At 41.6% G+C, this 17,045-nt stretch overlaps 1 protein-coding gene across 1 annotated transcript in view; it reads right to left on the bottom strand.

Moving 5' to 3' along the window:
• Tmem135 (transmembrane protein 135) overlaps nt 1-17,045 on the bottom strand; it is a 262,399-nt gene that overhangs the window by 238,599 nt on the left and 6,755 nt on the right. The gene's annotated exons all lie outside the window — the stretch shown is intronic.

Here is a 17,045-nt window from a genome sequence, read left to right as displayed (position 1 = left end):
TATTACTCATCCTTTTCTTTATAGAACCAAAGCTATTTGTATTCTGTTTCACAAAAGGCACTTTGCAATTTGACCTGGGAACACTTTCCTCAAAGAGACAGGAGTCTCTTTGTCATCAATAATAGTTCTTGATGCGTGGATCTTATATCCTCACCAGCAAACGTACTTAGAAAGTTATTAGAGCTCCTACTAGATAAGAAATAGGATATTAGAACAGCCGTGTGTGTGTGTGTGTGTGTGTGTGTGTTTAAATGTTTACAAGATTATGATTCACAGTAAGATCTGAGGACTACTGTCCTAAGCCATTGACAATCTATGGAAAATCTTTCGGGAAGTAAATTGTAAATTTGCCTTTCTGAGAAACATTTTCTGTAAATTTACAGACACAAATGTCTGTTCCCTTTCTTTGCTCAATAGTAAACTGTGGATATAGTAGCCTTCTGAGATAAGGAATAAATAGAAGAACTAGTAAGTAGTTCCATAAACTACTAAGTGGTGAACTTGTATACAGAAATTAGTCATTGTTATGGTGACCCTGAGTTTAGGATGGAAGATTTATATTACCAAGCCCTGGGGACAGCCAAGTGGAATGTGGACACAGATGGCTCTTAACTTCCACATATTTAACTTTTATACAACCCAATTTTCACACATTACACATGCCACCCTAAAATGCCTTTCCCACACCAAATCTGGAATTCCATACACTTGCAGCTTAATGAGCAATTTGAGGCATCCTGTGGCTGCACCGCCAGCCAGCCACAGCTTGGCTCCGGCAAGGTCACTTCTTTTCCTGTCTGAAGTTCTTGTGTGTGTTTTATTGCAGCTTACCACTATTGTTTGCAAAGCAAACAAGAGGAGAAAACTGTCTTTAGTCATCTCTAGCTCCTATTATATTTCTCTGGCAGGCTTGGGTTGTGACTGCTCCTATTTTTGTTTTATGAGTGCGATGGCCTTACATACCTCCTTGTTCACGAATCAGTAGTTCTTTCAGTCTCTTTTCTGTTTCCTCTGCTCAGTCTGTTCTTGTTCCTTCTCAGTTTTATGCCTGGCGAACCTAGCTGTCAGTTTTATAAGTTTAGGTATCTGGCATGGGCTCCCTGTTCAGACTTGTTTTTCCCTAAAGGTCGCTGGCCTAAAAGAAAGAGTCCCTGTGGTGTGAGTCTAAGTGCATGGAGAACTTGACCGAGGGAGGGACTTAGAAAGCATGGGCACAGGACAGCCGGCTGCTGGGTTTGCCTTTCCCTTCCGCCTTCCACTATCCCCTCATTGTAGAAGAAAAATGGCTTTACTTTAGTATGGCAGGGCTTCAGTGGATTTTTGTTCTTAACAAAGATGTATTTTTTAATTGTTTCTTATTAATCCATTTTAGAATCTTTTATATTCATTTGCCTCAGCCCTCTCCCTAGATATCACTATTCCTTCAATATCAGAGGGTCACATACTTGGAGAACTCTTCTACTGTGGTTTCTACGGAAGGTCTGGGGCTCCTGTTGCTGTGAGCTGGGGCTACTCAGGGGTGATGGTGAGAGGTCAGGCACACAACTGGCTTTGCTGTTCTAGAAGGTTCGAGAGTTATAGCCACAATGGATTGACTCAGGTCCCTTTTAATCCTGTCCTTGTGTTCTCAGCACTTGTACATATGTTCGCCCAGTATCTGGGTCAACCAAACTGAATGTAAGTGCTACAAGTTGGCCAAGAACAGGCAGAAGTTGAAGTAGAAAATTACTACAAATAAGTAATTTTCGTGTGCATGGGGGTGGGGGGAGGGCCTGCACAGGTATGTGCACATGCATATACAAGCAAATAGCTAGCCTGTGCATGAACATGCAAAAGAAGGACGGCGTCGAGGATCTATATTGCTCTCTCTATTTTCTCTTCTTACACTTTTTTTTTCTGAGAGAGGGTGTCTCTCACTTAATCCAGAGTTCTCTATTTCAGCTAGACTGGTTGGCCAGCCTGTTTCCACACCGACACCCCTTACACACAGAACCCCTACCCTGCAGTAACTCGGGGTTACAGATATGCCATGAGCAGGATCAACTTTGTAAGTGTGTGCTGGGGATTCAAATCCAGGTCCACGTGTTGACTCACTGAACACACTCCCCAAGCCACCTCCACAGCCTCTAGTCTGGGTAGTTGTTGTTGTTCCTATTCATGTTGCTTTTACATTTTAAATAATCAAATATATGATACAGCATTCAGGTTTCTATTTTTAACTTGAGATTAAAACATGTATAATGACTCCTGGGAAATGTGTAATTTGCTTAGTTCTTGGGGATAAAATTCCTCATGTGATAGGTAAGGTTATTATTTCACTTTTAAATATTTCATATAAAATTTTTAGGAACTCATTAAACACAAAAATAGAACTGCCTCCAAAAAAAGATATAATGTGCAGAAAAATATTAAGAAGGAACCAGTAGACCCTTGGGCTAGAAAAACAAATATCTGGGTATTTTATAAGTTTTCTGGCAAGCTTATAGCAATTTTGTTACCCTGCCATAGTATTTACTGATGAACACCCCTGTGTAGCTAGTTTTCTCTCAGCAGTGAGCAACACTGAGAGATTCTTCCACATTCTGCTAGTGCTTGGACTTTCAGTTCTCTGTCCTGTAATTTGTTCGCTGTGGGCTCCTGCCCATGGTTTTGGTACAATCTCCTGTGGTGAACTGGCGGAGTGACACCACCCTAACTTTGAGGTTTCTGGCAGAACATCATTCTGGTGGTGCTATGGTTGCTCCAGAGTTAACTGAGGAGGAATCCTGGCCAAGGCTTGTTCCGCCTATGCATTCAATGCTGTAAAAAAAGCACCCATTCCCTGTGTCCTCTGCACAAAACAAAATTACTTCCCCAGGTGGATCTAAGTCCAGTTAAGAGCAGGCTGTTTTGCATGGACTGGATTCCCTTCTGTGTTGTTCAGCTACTTCCCAGGGGGGCAAGAGGAGGCATTCTGTCTCTAGTTAGCTTTCCTAACTAACTAGTCTGTCTGATCAAGACAATGACTGTCTATCCACCAGCAGCATTTACCATACCACATGCCTGGTTAAGTTCTAGACCAGCACTTAACAAGACCAGCACTTAATAAGAGTCATAAGCCAAATCTCAGGTCTTAATATGCAGGAGGCTTAGCCTTAAGGATAACACAGCCGGCCTGAGCTATATAGTAAGTTCCAGGCCAGTGTGTACTACAAAGAGAGATATTTCTCAAAAAAAAATCATAACATAGAGAATCTATGAAATCTCATATATGTTAGGCATTTAATATACATCATTCAATCTCAATCAATCAATACTTTGATGAAACGTTTAGAGACCAGAAAATTGTGGCATTGAAAAAACCACGTCCCACAGTGTACAGGTGATTCACGATGGCATTTGGGTTTAAACTCAGCTTCTCAAGCCCATTTTACGTAACAAAAATAAATCAATTTTCTACTCTTTTTCATGGTCTCTTTCAATCCAAATACGTAACTTCTATTCACATTTGTTTCTTTGTTGTTGTTTTTTTTACTTTCATTTATGTGTATGTGAGTTTATGTGTGTGTCTGTGTATATGTGTGTATGCCATATGTTTGCAGGTGTCTGAGGAGGCCAAAAGAGGGTGTTGGAGCCCTTTGGAGCTGGAGTTCGGGGCAGTTGTGAACTGCCTAACATTGGTGCTGGGTCCTTTGGCACTGGAGCAAGTGCTTTTAATGGCTTAGTCATCTTTCCAGCCATAGTTCCAACCATGCTGCCCACATCCACAGTTTCTTTTTTTTTTTCTTTTTTTAAAAATTAGGTATTTTCTTCATTTACATTTCAAATGCTATCCCAAAGTCCCCCATATCCTCCCCTTCCCACTCTCCTACCCACCCACTCCCATTTCTTGGCCCTGGCATTCCCCTGTACTGAGGCATATAAAGTTTGCAAGACCAAGGGGCCTCTCTTCCCAATGATGGCCAACTAGGCCATCTTCTGATACATATGTAGCTAGAGACACAAGCTCCGGGGTACTGGTTAGATCATACTGTTGTTCCACCTATAGGGTTGCAGACCCCTTTAGCTCCTTGGGTACTTTCTCTTGCTCCTTCATTGGGGGCAGAAACTTAAAATACCCAAGATACAAGTTTCTTTCTTTCTTTCTTTCTTTCTTTCTTTCTTTCTTTCTTTCTTTCTTTTTTTTTTTTTTTTTTTTTTTTTTGGTTTTTCGAGACAGGGTTTCTCTGTGTAGCCCTGGCTGTCCTGGCACTCACTTTGTAGACCAGGCTGGCCTCAAACTCAGAAATCCGCCTGCCTCTGCCTCCCGAGTGCTGGGATTAAAGGCGTACGCCACCACGCCCGGCTACAAATTTATTTCTTTTCATCATGGAGCAGTATGTGATGGGTGAACCATAGTTTGTTTTGCCCTCCACCCATTGAATTGTTTCCATTTTGCTGCTGTTATTCTTTTAAGACAAAACTGTGTTGTGTAAGCCAAGTATGGTAGTTTGAATAAAAATGGCCCCCATTGGTCCATAGGGAGTGGCACTATTAAGAGTTGTGTCCTGAGCTGGGCGTGGTGGCACACACCTTTAATCCCAGCACTTGGGAGGCAGAGGCAGGTGAATTTCTGAGTTTCAGGCCAGCCTGGTCTACAGAGTGAGTTACAGGACAGCCAAGGCTACACAGAGAAACTCTGTCTCGAAAACCAAAAAAAAAAAAAAAAAAAGAGTTGTGTCCTTGTTGGAGTAGGTTTAGCACTGTTGAAGGAAGTAAGTCTCAGTCTCTTCTTGCTGCCTAAGGGTCTAAATGTAAAGCGCTCAGCCCCTTTCCAGCACTGTGGCTGCTTGCACGATGCCATGCTTCACGCCACGCCATAACATTATGGACTTAACCTTTGAAACTATAAGCCAATGAAGTGTTGTCTTTTCTAAGAGCTGCCATGGCAATGGTGTCTCTTCACAGCAATAGAAACCCTAAGACACCAGGCTACCCTAAAGCTGGCTGTGTAGTTCAGTATGGTCTCAAACTCTCAATCTTCCTGCCCCAGTCTCTTGCATACTGGAAGAGTGTGCTACAATGCCTGCCTCCATATTTGGCTTTTTCACTGAAATGTAAGAGCTATCAGAAAGACCCACTTTCCAGCATGTGCAACTCACTATACAGCCCTTAGATAAGCCTCTAGCTCAAGGAATAAAGCAACCAGCGCCCCAGAAATCCCTCACATCTTCACTTCCTCTCAGTCTCTCCCCGCCCCCATTCCACATCACCTCCATTCTTTTACCAACAAACACAGATGAACCAGGCATCCTTTCTAGCTCTAAAAGAACCAAACAGTATTTGCTTGCTTCATACATATTGTGCCTGGTAAGTTATACATTGGTCATCACTCTTTATCCATCTTATTGTTGATGGTCCTTTGCATGTTTGTAGCTGGGCTCCAATGTGCATTGCTGCTAGGAACATTCTGGGACCCAAACTTGGGTCCTTAGGAAGAGTAACAAGTGTTCTTAATCACTAGTCACCTGTGCAGCTCCCTAAGAACAACTTAGAAAGATGCCTGCAATGTAACTATGTGCATGCACCTCTACTATGTGGTCTGGTACTGCTGTAGGAGGCACAAGTGCTGCTAGTGTGTATGGATGTGCGATGTTACACATGTACTCTGTGACAAGGTGAAGTCTAGAAAACAGTTTGGTGGGTTTCTAAACTATTATAATTTTATGTGTATGCATGAATGTCTACATGGTATAGAAGGAATACATGGTATGGGTACCACGTGTATGCCTGGTACATATGGAGGCCAGAAGAGGACATAGGCTCCCCTGAAGCTGGAGTTACAAGTAAGCTGAGATGTGGATTCTGAGAACCAAATCCAGGTCCTCTGCAAGAATAGCAAGTGCTCTGAATGGCCAAGCCATCTCTTCAGCTCCCTAAATAGCATAGTTTTAAATCCTTCCACTCAAAGCAAGCTTCGGTGTGGATCTTTGCCCTTAAATTCTTTTTCCCTTTATACATAAGCCTTTGTTTACACTTAGTCAAACTGTGGGGAAGAGCAGAGGCCATTCTATTAACGTTCCAAGAACCCAGAGACCTTCTATAAGTTCCAGCAAATGTTCAGCTAGCACACATCTTCTAAACAGTCGTCAACAGTTTTCCTTTCTAAAACTCATTTCCTAATGGAAAATGATCCTTCTCTGTTAGTTCCAGAGTAGGAATCATTTGTCTGAAGAGAGGACATCACCTACAATACACGGGACAGTAGGCCAATTGCTTACACTCCCTATCTCTATCAAGTTGCCTTTGATGGCAACCCCAGATGGCTGTCTCTGGATACTTGACTGTCTGCTCATCTTTATGGGCCCTCTGCTACTTTTAATCTTCTTTGCTGAGTTTAATTCCCTCCAAAAATGCTTTTCTTTCCAGAGGGACAGGTTGTCTCAAATGATCAGATAAATACACTAATAATTTTTCTTGACAAATCAATCCCGTGTCACCTCAGGTCTCTGAAGACTTATTTCCAGTTACTCGTCAGCCCTATCACTTACAACCAGTTCTTAAAATCCAGATGCAGGCTGAGCCGAGATTCTAATTTCAAATCTCTGCTGGCTCACACTTGGGAGCTGTTCTGTCTTCCATCTCCAGCTGGCCCACTATCATGCCCTTTCCTCTGGAATAAAGACTTCCTCACATTCATCTCCACATTCCTCATACTTATACTGGTGGAATTTATAGCTTGCTAATGCAGCCTTGCCCCACAGAGCAAGCAAAAGGGAACTGGGCCGGGGTTCTGCCTGTGAAGCAAGGACTAGGCAAAGTTCCAGCTTTCCCCCCCACCCCTACCACTGCTGTCTGAAATTTTCCCTCTTGCCTTATACCAGCCCTGTTAAAGGCCTGCATTGTAAGGGTCTCTGTTTAACTTTTTCAGCAGACAAAACTTGGTAACTGTCTACTTAAGGTTCAACACACACACACACACACACACACACACACACACACACACACACTAGCCTGAATGAAAACCATGGAGTCAGATTCTTTCCTCTATTTAATACTCCAGAAGTTCCAGGGCTGACACTGTGGCTCAGGCCTATACCCTTGGCTATCTGAAAGGCTAAGGCCAGAAAATGAGGAATTGGATCTAACCTGGGAAACAAGGTAACCTATTGAAAGCTTGTCTAAAAACAAAAATTCATTTAAATTTACTGTGATAGCTCGAGTTCGGGCATCCATTTAAAAAGACAGGACATGTTGGCACTCCATGGCTGAAGAGGAGGCAGACAGGCAGAATCCTGGGCTTCCCTGGCTAGCCATCCTAACCTATGTGGCTAATTCCCGGTCAAGAGAGAGACTTTGTCTCAAAAGTCATGGTGGATGGCTCCTCTTGCTTCTACATGCGTGAGCATGCTCATGCACCTGTTCTCTCGCACACACACAAAAGCTGAGTGAGCAGAAGGCCTATGAGAGTAACTTTTGGAAGATGCATAACTCTTGCAGACACTTGGGTTACATTAAGTAAGCCAGTACCTTACTAGTAACCTGTAAACTGGGAAACCTTCTACTCTCTTGCAGTACAAAGCACTATGGGGGCTAAAGAGGTGGCTCAGTAGTTAGGACCATGCACTGCCCTTGTAGAGTTCAGTTCCCAGAAGCCACGTAGTGTGACTCACAACTACCAGTAGCAGCAGCTCCAGGAGATCCAAAACCCTCTTCTGGCCTTTGCTGGTCACTGTTTCCCTCATGTGCACATTGTCTCACACACTCACACACACAAGCACACATACACACACACCACACACACATACAAGCACATACACACACCACAAACCACACACATAACACACATGCACACACATAACACACACACACACACACACGCACATGCATACCACACAAACCACAATTTAAAACATTACATAAATAAAAGTTTATTTCAAAAGTGGTGAGAATTCCAGAAAGAATTTAACTGTGGAGTTAAGAACTTAAGCTCATGACCTCGGTGTTGACATTTTTTTTTAAAAGCAGACACATGGACCCATTGATTCATGCAATCAACACAAATGTGTTGATTCCCCTGCTTTGGGCCTGGTATTAGTCATGTGCTGATGATACCTCAAGCAAACACAGAGTAGTGAACTTCGCTCCTTTCAGTCAGAGAACTTAAGAGAAGGTGTAGTCCCGAAGCTTCATTTCTATCTCTGGTGTCTTGACCTGTCTGAGCAATTGACAGTAGTAAAGCAGGGCCCTCTACTCTCCTTTACAAGCCTCCCCCACCGTTGTGTAAACAGAGGCAGATTTCCCTCCCAGTCTTCATTATGTTTTAACCTCTGTTCATCTCTTTAGTTGGCGACATTTTCTATCTACTCCGCAGAACTGCTGAGATAATTAAAAGTAATGTAGGTTAAGTGCCTAGCATAAACCATGACAGCTACTTTAGTAAGAAATGGAACGAGACACAGAAGTTGTCCAATACAAAGTATTAATTTGGCAGCTCTTTGACTCCCATCCAAAACTCAAAGAGCTGATGTTCCAGAGGAGGACTGTTAAATGGATATGGGGATTAATTATTTCCCCTGACTTCCTTCTCAGCTTCTGTCACAAAAGCCCTGTGTATGCAAGCTTTCCTGTTCTCCCCTCAGAGCTCAACATGTGTCTACTCAGGTTAACCACATTCTACCTGCTGAAGTTACCCGCACGCACAGCCAGGAGTCAGGCTGTCCGGACCCACAAGTCAGCCAACTGCTGTGAAGCGATACTGCTGAAGGGAAATCCTTGATGGGTCTTGCAAGAGAACTACAAGCTGCAACCTGGATTAACCCAGGCTGTTTATCAGCCTCAGCTGCTCATCCACTCTCTTCCAGGCAGCTGGGCAAAAACTCCAGGACTGCCACTCCCCACTGCCTAAAAGGGCCAAAGGGAGCACTGAGGATTCCTGATCAGGACATGCCCTTTTTCCCAGAAGAGGGATTAAGTGTGCCTTGACAAAGTTTCCCATCCAGTTCTCTTCCTTGGAGGCTGAGGTGGACATGAAAAGGGACCTGAAATGTCCATCTACATCCTTAAAAAGGATAAGTGGACTGGCAACAAATATGTCTGTGTTCTTGGTCAAATTATGGTCACAATGCCAACTTGAGATGGTCAACACATTTAGAAAGAGATCACATGGGAAAGCGTGTACTAACAGCCTGGCACATGGTGAGTACCAAGCAAATGCCAAGTAAAGGTTTCTTAATAACTGTGAACAGTGTGAAGAGAACAAGTTATATCAAGGTACCAGAACTGAATCATACTGAACAAAAATCTCACTTAGCCATCAGTGGGTGAGGGAGAAGTGTGGGCACATGGAACCAAAATAGAGCTAATTTAGAGGTAAAGTCTGCAGGACCAGGTGTCTCTTCCTCTATTAGATGGCTCTTCTTGGATCTGATTCTTCTTACTATTCATCTCATTTTCTTCTACCATAGGTCAGATCTCTCTCTCCATCAACAATCATGGCTGAAAAGGAAGAGGCACAAATTCCATCCCAACAGGACTTTGTCTTTTGTGGGTCATATGTTCACCTCTCAGACCAGGAATCAGAAAGCATTCAATGATAGACCCATTTCAGCCTGGCTCCTGTTTTTCAATAGCAGATGAACTATAAAATGTTTGGTCATGTGTAAATACCTGCAAAAAGGACTCATGATGAATAATATTTTAATAATACCTGAAAAATCAAATAAATTCCAGTGTTTAAGTTTCAACTTAGTTAGAACACAATATAGATATTTCTTGATGGACTGCCTATGGCTGATTCTCTACCATAACAGCAGTGCTGAATAAAATTCACAGAGATGGCATAGCCACAAAGCCAAAAAAATTGGATCTTATCTTTATAAGAAAGTGTTCCTGATCTTGTCCTAGGTCGAACATGATGCACAAGGATGCAGGACGCTCTCAACCAGACAAATCAGAGCCAGCCACCCAGCCCTGGAGAGCACGAATAATTTACACTTGAACATTTGCATTGCATCAGACTATGCTATAAGCATTTTGTGTTAACATATTTTTTTTTTCAGAATCCAAGTGGCAAATGTTTTTATCAACCATTTGATAGATGAAGAAACTAATCCACATAGTTAAAGAATTTCAAAGATCACACAGCTAGTAGGTAGCATAGAGAGACCTTGGAGCAGATCATCTGACTCCAGAGTTCTCCTTTGACCTTTATACGATGTGTTCCAGAACAAAATGGGATAAAGGGCAAGAGGAATGGCAATGGTTTCTTAGGATAGAAATGAGTTCTTGGGGAAAAGAAATAACAGGTGCCCAAACATTACATCAGAACTGGCTTGAAACTAACTTTGTCTAACTTCTTAGGACCTTGAATTTTTTCAAGTAGTATAAAGTAGATAAGATCTGCTCATTGGAGTGATTGCAATGATGTTAGTTAACCTTCACTGAGCAGTTATTCTAGAGCAATACCAAGAATGTTACGCATGTTATTTCAGTGGAGAAACAAAGCTTAGGAAGGTCACATAGATTTGTCCAGTCACATGTAAGGCAGAATCAAGGCTTTGGTGGGAAGCCAGGTCTGTCTGGCTCTAGTTCCTGACCACAAAACCGTTACACAGCACAGCTCCCATCTCAGAGATGAAGGGATAAGATATCTAATAGATGTAGCAGAGGGCCTTTCACATCCTAAGTTAGGATTATTGTCCTTTCTTTTTCTGTCCTGACTTTTCTTGTTCATGATGTGGGGAGATACACACACACACACACACACACGTGTCCTTGAACAGTTCTACTGCCTTTTTTGTACTAGGGATAACATATGTATATATGGATACATACATACATACACACATGCATACATATATGTAATAAAATAGTGTACATGTGTCCTTGAACAGATTTACTGTGTTTTCCTTTTGGTACTAGGGATGGAACCAGGGCCTCATGTATGTTAGACATCACTCTACCATGGAGCTCCATATTCCACCCTTTTTATCAATATTTTTTTATTTTCGTTTTGAGACAGTATCACATTAAGTGTCTGGAGTTGGTCTCAAACGTACTTAAATAACCCAGAAAGCCCTTGAATTTGGCATTGTTCTGACTTGGTATTTAGGACTATTGACCTTTGCCACCAGGCTTGGCTTCTGTTGACCTGTGCCACAGGCTTGGTTTCTAGCTTTTATGTAAAAAGTAAAACAAACTCCATTCAGTCAACTGTGCTGTCAAAAGGGAAAAGCAAGTATACACCAGGAATCCCAGTACTTGGAGAAAGGAGGCGGGAGAACTATGTACAAAGCTAACCTAGGCTACATAATAAGGCTCCATTTTAATAGTAGCAATGACAGTAAAAGTAGCGGCGGGAGTAAATACAGCAGAGCAAAACTAACAGAGTCTCAGAGGGAGAGAGGGAGACGAATGCTTAGCAGGGTGGCAGGGTGTATACCATGTAAAGAGGCATTCCAAAGCTTGGAATCATTTCGTTTGGAAAGGCATTCCAAAGCTCCCAGAGACATAATGTTCACAGTATAATAAGCTGGTGATAGGTATAGGAAAGGCTAATCAGGTCTTGGTATTTGCTTTTCCCTCAAAACACGAGAACCAGGCTGTTTAACACATTGTATAATAGCGGTGTCACCTTCCACCTTGGACTGTTATCAAAGTGAGATTTACCCTCCCTTCCTATTGACCTTGGTGCCAAGCCACACCTCCAGTCCCAATCAGTACACAAGACATCGCACTCCACACGTACTGTTCAGAATCTGCTGATTTCTAGCAGGAAGGTGCCTGAAGCTATGGATGAACTTGAAGCCTGGTGAGTTGGAAAGGATCAATCCACACTTGCAGAGCAAGCCGATGTGCACATCCTAGCTTTAGCCTTGACCTTGTAGTCATGGAAACTAGATTGAGTAACTGGGACTCAGTATCCCAATGTTTAATATGTTTGGAAGGTCAAGTGATGGTTAGGGAGGTATCAGCAAATGCAGAGTGCTCTGCAGCCCAGCTCAGCCCAGCACTTTTCCCACTAACTCATCCTGCTCCTTAGAATAAATAGTGTGCTCTCAGAAAGAAGCTAGAAGCTGGACTTCTCAAAAAAGGAAACTAATCTGGAAGAGGTAGTGCCCTTCCTCCTTTACTTCCCTTCATCAACAATAAAGTGCAAACTTCAAAAGAAACAAATCTGAAAATGATGAACACCAGACTCAAAGCCCTTTTCCAGAGTGGAACCCTGTGGTCAGATAGCGGCAAGGGCGATCCTTGGACGACTTGGTTGCCATCCAAGTCTGTTTTTAGTGCAGAATAGAGTTCATGTTTTGGAAGCAGAATCCTTGACTTTTTTATCCTGTTATTCAAATATTTCCTAATAATCTTCAGCATTTATATACTCAAGAGACCTCAAAGTTAAAGGATGCGGGTCTCCAGTGTTTTTCCTTCCTGTAGCTAATGAATAGATGTTTTCTTTCTGAATTCACTAGCCCTATCATCCTTCCCCACCCCCACCCCCACTCAAAGTACTCCATAGAAAGAACTCAAATAGCAAAATAGCTGAACTGTAAGTTACCAAGTTTGGAGCTGGAGTCAATGTTATGAATCCCTTTTCAATATGGCAGACCTATGCTGAAAGAGACTGAAGTTTTAGGACATAAATACATATTGCACAAACTAAGCTGCCGTTAAGTGTGGTGTTTCTGGTGCCACCTATTGGTCATTCTATAAGCTTGAACTATGTGGCAGTATCATATAATATAAATGAATATAAAATATGATTTATGGTGTAACATTCAAAGTTATATATTTCGATAAAAGCCAGAAGAATACAGAAATAGAGTGCTGTGTTTGGATATCAACTTTGGTTGTAGCTACTATAAACCATGAGACTGTTTTGTTATATAATTTTTACCTTTATTTACTCACTAATTGAGTCTGTGGAGAGGAATATATAGTGAGGCATCTCTGGGAACTCTAAGATTGGTGAACCAATAGTCATGTTTAAGAGATTTTATGTCTTGTATAAGAATTGTGGTTGGTATCTTGTTCAGACTGTTCTACCAACCACTGAACCTAGGCAGGTGCCCTCGGATGCTGGGAAAGATGCTGTCCAATATAATAGACAGGTATCCCCTTCTTTGAAAATTGTTCTTGGCCAAAAAGAAGAGACCTTGAATAAGGTGTGAGCCAACCTGATCAGGAGGCTTTGTACCCACACATAAACACACACACACACACACACACACACACACACACACACACACACCTGATCGCTGACTAAATGTCAGGGTTACAAAAGGTGAGCTCGCCTCACCACAGCCTGGGAGTCACTCTGTAGTGTAATTGGTCCCTCAGCATACTCCATGTCTGAACTAAGACATCATCTAAGGCTAAGATCTTTTTTTGTGCTTTAATATGTTTTTCTCACTTGCCTTCTCCTCGACAACACTCAAGAAGTCACTTGAACACAAATCCCCATCTCAGGTTTTGACCTACAGCAGAATTTTCTTATGGGAAAGTTATTTACACAGGGATGAAAGCCTCAACAGACAAATAACTTTTGGATTTTGTGAATGTATTTTTTTCCCAACACGTGTGGGAGGCAATGCTAAACAGAGCAATTCTTCTCCACAGCCAACAAAGCCTAGGCTGAAGGACGGCAGTGGGGATTCCACACCGTGGGAACTAGCTCCGTGAAATGGCATGCTGCCTGAGTTTCTGAGAAATGTGTTTAGTATCAAAATAGTATATCCGTGTTGGCATTACAGCTAGTACTCCCAGGGGTAATAACCTGGAATTGGAGGACTTAAGGCTTTTACATTTCTGCATCTGTTGGAGGCACCAGGCCATTTGGGTTGTGCCAAAGGAGAAATATGATTTTTTTTCAAAATGAAAACAAAAACAAAAAATTCATAGGTTAAATAGAAATAGAACTTCCTGAAAGCATAATCAGTTTTCCAAAAGTCAAAGATGAAGAATTTTAATTAAAGTCTCATCAATAAATTATATTGTAAAATATAAATATACATATAGTAACGGTAAAATGAGATCCTTACTTATTTAGAAAACAAAAACTCTAAATAAAGAGTCAAATTTATGACCTGGAACTATTAAACACTAGGGAAATATTTTGACATCTATCTGAGTAATAGAATTTTTGGGCATAATCCTTATAAAATGAACAATGCTCTTGTTTGTCCACCAGGATATGATCATAAGACCCTATTTCTGATGACACCACATACTGGGGTTGCAAGATTTTGATTTTTTGCAAGCTGGAACTGAGCTAAAACAGTCCTCCTTGCTGTCTAACTTTGTGGTGCTGAAAGGAGTTATGTAGACTTCTGGAAAAGAAAAGTTTTTAACAGTCTTACTATGCTAACTCCAGTAATGACTTGCTGGCAAGATATGCCCAACAATGCAATGGTGGCATGACAATTATAGTGGCAACCAATTACCCTCTCATTTGATTTGATGCCTACTCTACAGGACAGAGCTCATACCTGGTATTCTATATATCAGTACTACCTCCAAAAGTTCAGGGAACATCACTGAAGGGGGAATAGAAAAATATCACTAAGGGTCAGAGGTTGCAGAGGTGTCCTGCAAAGGTGTCTTCTGGGCATGGCATGGCCATTGCACTCACAAACTCGCTGAAGCTGTGATTACTTACAGAAGCTGGGTTTGTCAATATTTCATCATACATAGAGGGGGACTCACGAGTTGCTCCCCTTGCCAGGTCCATAATTAGTTAATGGATACCATGGGAGAGGTTGTTATTGTCCGTGGTATAGCTACTGATAGATTGTTATATTTCAGTAAACAACTCCCACTGTGCTCATGTTAGCAGCCTTAAATAAACTCACTGAGTACACACACACACACACACACACCACACACACCTCCAATGAAAATGAAATCAGTTTGTTAAAGAGATATCAATACCTCTACATTGACTGAAGCACTGCTCATAATAGCTGAAATATTGAATTAAAGTAAGCATCCATTAGTGAATGAATGTAATGAAGAAAACATCATACACATATGGAATGGAATAGCAGTCTGATTTATAAAAATACAAGGAAATCCTGTCACACTCCAAGTAGGAACTTGGAGGACACTGTGACAAGTGAAGTAAGTCAGGCACAAAGAGACCGATACTGTATGTTCTCACTTACACATGCAACCTAAGATCTCCAATCTCACAGAAAGAGAGCATTGCTAAGATGTGATGTTTATATCAATGGAGAAGTGTTAGTCAAAGGGTAAAATATTATGCAAGTACATAGATCTTATGCAAGATGATTAAGCTATACAGATCTGTATGGCATGGCAACTATAATTAGTAGAAGTATTATTATATACCTGACCTCTGCTGAGATAAGTTATCTTAAGTATTTTTGATACACATATAAAAAGGTAATTATGTGAGGTTATGGATCTATTAATTAGCTTCATTTTGATTATCATTTCACTAAGTATAAATATATGAAAATATTATGTTGCACACCATTAATATATACATTTTCACTTATCATGTAAATGAACTAGGGAGAACTAATAGCATTTTCTAAACCCCAAAGCAAGAAATTTCATATTTCCACCTCTTAACTCTCATAAAATTATTAGAATGACATAGACATATTATGTTTGCTTTTGTTCTTCTTAGGGACAGATACTGTGGCAGGCCTTTATTTTGAAAAGGAAATAGAATTTCTTAATTCCCATTGTGGAAGATGCTCTTCCTGGGTCAGTATGATATCATTGCATTATACTATCATCACAGCATAATGAAGTACAGAACCATGAAGTCAGGTGCCCTCGGATCGGGCCTTGCATGCTGTCATCCTAGCAGTAGCAATGTAGACAGTTATCTGATACTCCCCTTTCTCTCTGAATCACTTATCTGCAAAATTGGGAGATAAGAAAGTCTGTGACCTCGGCAGTAACAACAATTCCGAAATCCTCTGAGCTCCCAACGTCTCTAACCCTGATGGGGTATAGATGCTGTAACTTAGACCTCGTTAGCCTGCCCCAACATGAAGCTGTAAATAGAACCATAGAAGCAGAAATCAAACACAGCACTTTTCTGAGAAACAATCTTCTGATAAGAAGAAAGAGTGCTGATGGCAGAGGTAGAGTGATTAGTCGCTGCAGGCAGGTAAGTGGGGCACTGGTTCATAGTGTGTGGATGAATGTATGGGCATTAGTACTATCACACAAGGAAGGGCAATGCATCTACTAGCTCTCTGTACTGTCTGAAACCTCAAGTCAGCCTGCTGGGCCTTTGCCCAAAGGAGGTAAAGGAAAGACAGACTGATGTAGCACGTGAATCACACAGTGGCTCTAGCCCTGCTCTGTGAGTCACATAGGGTCCCAGCTTCTTTATCTGCTAAGCAGGGCTCTGCAGCATCGGATCTGGAAATGTACTTTCAGGTCTCTGGTTATCAGATGCTAATGGCTCCTGTCTTTTCTTGGCATATGCCTGAAAAACATTTTCTTAAAAGGCATTCCTCTGCCTGGTTTTAGAATTTAGAGAATTGACATCATGGGTTTGGGTTCTCAACAACAAAGTAGATAAACAGGGAAACAAAAGGCATTTACAATTCAGTCCCTTTTCTTTGTTCTGCAGCAGGGTCTCCCTGCTAGTCTAGCTCCTCCTGCCTCAGCCTCCTCAGTCACACATTTCCAGGCATTCCCCACTACATCCAGCTTCCGTCAGGTTCTTGAGACTCAGAGCTCAAGGGCTACTGAAGCAAAACCAGGGTTTTTGGTTTTTTGTTGTTTCAAGATACCTGGAAATCACTAGGATGTAAGCCAGTGATGTACAATGTATACCCTGTTCTACCTACCTGAGCAATACATACTGTGAAACCTCAATCAGTAGGTTGCTAAGTCGTCACCTTACTGTAATGACTACACAAGGAAATCGCTAATTATCAAATGTTCCATTCAGTTCTAACGCCCTATGGGGTATTTTATTTATTTGGTGCATAGAAGACCTGCAGGAAAAATAAAGCTAAGAAAGGCAGAAGGGGGGCATAATAGATAAAGCACACCCCACAGAGCCAAATGGGCCCAAGTCAGAATATTGTTTCTGC

The sequence above is a fragment of the Mus caroli genome, unplaced genomic scaffold, assembly GCF_978045245.1.
Source record: "Mus caroli unplaced genomic scaffold, Mus_caroli_1 scaffold_8, whole genome shotgun sequence".
NCBI classification, from domain to species: domain Eukaryota; kingdom Metazoa; phylum Chordata; class Mammalia; order Rodentia; family Muridae; genus Mus; species Mus caroli.
The sequence above is the reverse complement of the archived record's forward strand: the minus strand, read 5'-3'. Positions and strand labels throughout refer to the sequence as shown.